The sequence below is a fragment of the Egretta garzetta genome, unplaced genomic scaffold (genome assembly GCF_000687185.1).
Source record: "Egretta garzetta isolate BGI_Z169 unplaced genomic scaffold, ASM68718v1 scaffold341, whole genome shotgun sequence".
Lineage (NCBI taxonomy): Eukaryota > Metazoa > Chordata > Aves > Pelecaniformes > Ardeidae > Egretta > Egretta garzetta.
This window is the reverse complement of record NW_009258546.1, coordinates 689,871-693,910: the sequence shown is the minus strand read 5'-3', so window position 1 is coordinate 693,910 and position 4,040 is coordinate 689,871. Positions and strand designations below refer to the sequence as shown.

General features: G+C 56.1%; 1 protein-coding gene across 1 annotated transcript in view; it reads right to left on the bottom strand.

Annotated features, from left to right (window-relative positions):
- The window catches only part of MVB12B (multivesicular body subunit 12B), a 69,680-nt gene that overhangs the window by 4,862 nt on the left and 60,778 nt on the right, over positions 1-4,040 (bottom strand). The window lies entirely within an intron of this gene.

The window sequence follows — 4,040 nt, the reverse complement described above, 5'->3', positions numbered from 1 at the left end:
CCCGAGGGCAGCGGGGAGGCGAAGGCCAGCGTGGGACCGGCCAGCTCTGAAGGCGCCGCATCCCATTTTCCCTCCCCCAAGGAGATTTTTAGGGAAGAGGAGGATTTTTTACTGAAGAGGAGGTGCCCAGACCTGTGGGCGCAGGCGCTCACCACCAGTGTCCACCCGGCACGTGCCGTGCCCGCAGCGGGACGCTCCCCAGGCTCTGCGGTGTGGAGAGCTCAGGGAACCGGAGGGGCGGGGGCGGGTGTGAAACCAAACAAGCCCAAAGCTACCGACTACCAACAACCTCTTACTACACAGGAGGCTCACAGGGGATCCTCTCCTACAAACACCGCGGGCAAACTCAGTGACAGTCAAAGGAAAAAGGTCTGACAAAGTTTATTCCTACGTAACTACAGCTATGAGATGCTCCCGCAGGGAAGACACCTGCTACGACCGTCCACACTTGAATTTTATCACAAGGGTCACACTCTACGTTACTCTCTGGACTAATTCCTCGCCATTCCAATGTTAACACACAGACAGCGCGGCCTGGCCTGGCCAGCCCACGAGCCATCTCGGCACGCGACCTGCTCTCTGCCGTGAGAAATCCAGGAGGCGGCGTGTCACTACTAATTCACATCAGAAGGTATATTTTACAGTAAGCAAACCCCTCGCTGCTGCTTTTCTGTCTCTGTTGCAGACATACGATAATTTGGCAAATTAATTTCTCCATCAGCCACAAGATTAAGCTACCTAGAGGCCAGTTTAGTTCTAGAAATAGAGGCAGGGTAGCCAAGCACATCTGGTAAAGCTCTGCAAATCCACTTCTGTTGCTTTCCATTGACTCATCCCCTCCCCTTATGCTCCAGAAGGCTTCTCCACAGCCAGACATCAACATCAGCATCCCTGAATGTTTATTTCCTGGGCCAATGCTACCACAGTCGCATTTGGACAGGGGGGGAGCAAGATGCAGAGAGATGCTGGCACTGGCTATGGCCCACGCCAACGGGGAGGACCTGCTGCGAGGATGCAAGGACCAGCCTTGTGGGGAGTTGCTGCGCGTACAAAAGTTGTGGAGCAGCAAGTAAAACCTGCCTTGGGAATTCAGAGGTGTAATAAAAAAGCTTCCTATAACCGGTGGACTGTGAAGATGACACATACACTCAAGGACCTCGCACCGTGGGTCTCGCTGTGCTTCCAAGCACTGGCTCCGAGCCCTCTCCCCTTTGGAAATGCTCGGTTTCCAGCCTTCAGTTAGCAGGTCGGAGCCCAGCTGGTTCTCAGCAGCTGTAGCTCTTTGCTCAGAACACTGCTATTGCGTTTGTACTGCAAGAACTGCACTGCACTCCTCCTGCTTTCGGTACTGGGCACCCTTGCAGCGCCACAGCGCAGCATCGCACTGCGAAGATCAAGCTCATCTCTCGAGTTTCTTCGCCGACGCACGCCTGAAGCAGCTTTGCTAGCCCAGTGTAGGAAAGGGAAGGGTGAGAACCAACTGCACAAATACACCCTGAAGGCTTCTAGGTGCCTGTCCCAGCTGCGTGTCCTGCCAGCGTTTTGAGCCATCCAGTGCAGGTCGCTGGAGAGAAAGCTGAGCTCCCTACCTCTGAGAAGGCCGGGCAAACCTAACTGCTGCTACAAAGCACCGACTTTATCTGCTGATGCTCTCTAAGCCAAATCTCCCAGGAAGGGACTCGAAGCTATGTGCCCGTTTTTCCCAGACACACCCAGGGAGCGCCCCACTGAGTGTGGGGCTGGGCAGCGACCCGAACCCGCTCCTCACCGAGCACTCCGGCTGTGGCACGGTCAGCTCTGCCCTCGGCACGGGAGAACGCGGCTCGAGGAGGGGCTCCTGGCAGCCGCCTCCCCACGCCCCGGCGGCAGGAACTGCCCCTGGCGCGCCGCAGACTCTGCGCTCCTGCCCTGCCCCAGCCCGCAGCCCTCCCTCCTCCTCCTCCACCAGGAACAGGGAAGGTCAGCTCCCTGCAGCTCCTTCATCCCACAGCGGTGAGGAACGCACCGCTGCAGACGGCTTCTACCCACCTGCAGCGTCCACTAAGCCACAGGAGAAGCTCTAAACGGATGCCACAGAAAGCCACAGAACAAATTACAGGCAGAAAAATAGAAAGAGAAAAGATGGATGAGATGGGCATAGTACTACAGCATGGAGTGGATTTGAACTTCAAGTGAACCTGAGCCGAATGACCAGGCTGCCATGGTATGTTCATTTGTCGATGTCGGCATCATCAATCTAGCCTTTGTGAAGCTCGGCAGTGAGGTCTGGCTTTGCTTTCCTGCAGGATAAATAAGAACTAAAACCGGTGCTGCAACCTCCAAGTAAACGAGCACCTCCAGGGGGTCACCCAAACCTCCGGAGCTGGTGCAAACAGCTCTGCTTCAATTCCTTTGCCCAAGTACGACACACCTGCACCCGAACCGGCCTCTGCCTTCCAATCGCACAGCCTTGCTTTACGGAGGCAGTTTCAGAAAATGATTTACCTGATTGGAAGAAGTTGGAAGCAAAGACCTGGAATCAGCCTGTCCCGAATGTTACGGGATTTTGTGCTCATTATCCCAGCGATACAGCATGGTGCCTTAAAACCAGAAATGAATCTTTGGACAAGAAATATTTTACATATGTACAAATAAAAAATAGAAGCTGACAGTACAAAACCTACTGTTAGTCACCATCCTGCCCAGCTAGGAAGCGCAAGATCAATCAGAAGCAGTGCAAAGCAGGTCAGGGCATCAGCACGACCCAGGCTGAGCGCGGCAATACTGTTATTTGTTACTATGGCAATCGTGTTTCAATAGGGTCAGGTAATCAGTATTTTACAATATAAAAACTTGCACGTTTTAACACTTACTTAAGAATTGCCATTTTGCTGCCATGATGTAGCTTTGTTCTACAGCAGAGACTTGAAAAAGCAGCACGGAGTCAAGATGGGCACTTCTAAACAACTTACTACAGCAACAGACTTCTCCAAGACATGCATTTGACTCGGGAGCGAGCGAAGGTCAGCGATCACGAGGAGGCCGAGGTCAGGGTTTAATGCATCCCGCTCTCCTCCTGCACTAGTTCAGTGCTTCCCCATCAGTGCACCACGGAACAGGCACATCTTTTGTTTTAGCAGCTAGCGGGGCAAATATTGGAAAACTGTCCAAAGTGATGGGCGGGTGGCAGCACCCACGTTGTCAGCAGGGCCCCAGCTCTGCGAGCAGCTCAGCCGGGGGTCAGCAGGCTGCTGCCAGCATCCAGACCGGAAATAAATACAGGACGTTTGTCACTCTAGGTCCTAACGGACACACAGACACCCTGTGCAAAGCGGAGGTGCCTCACCTCGGGAGCTGCAGTGCAGCTTGTGCTCTCTGTGCCCCTCCGGCCTGCCAGTGCCTGGGGAGAGAGCCCAGGGCAGGTCTGAGCAAGCGGCCCCAGCTCCGCCAGCCTACAGCAAAACCAAGCGATCACAGCCTGGGGTTGATCCCGGCTGCGGCGGAGCTGCTGTGTGCCCAGACCTCGGCGGAGGCAGATGGGGCTTGGTGCTGCCCGCCGGACCGAGCGCCACCGGGGCCTCCCGTCACGAGGCATCGAGGGCTCATCAGCTCCGCGTCAGCTTGGGCAGGATGCCCGGGGGCTTGCGGATTGACCAGATGTACATTTTACTCTTCCTTATTTTTAGGCCGTGCTGCTGAGCACTTCCTGATGGTCCGCGAGCTCACGGCTTGCTGTTCGCAGCAGTTTGTTACAGCTCTGGTGTTTGTGACTGTCCTGCAGCAGGGGTCACGAAGTGGGGACAACCGAGGGGCTGCCATCAGGCTCCCAGTCACATACTCACGCGGAGAGGCGTCCGCAGCAGCGAGGGAGCGTGGGGGCAGCTGCCAAAGGGTCGTGCAGTCCCAACGCATGGAGCAGCGTGTGCAGGAGGAGGTGGTGCAGCGCAGGGCGGGCGGCGATGGCCGGATGAGGGGAGGTCTGCCAGGACGGCCCCGGTGCCGCGTCCCGCTCAGTAGTATGCACGCACACGCCTGCTCCAGCGCCGGTGGCCCCTCTCAGG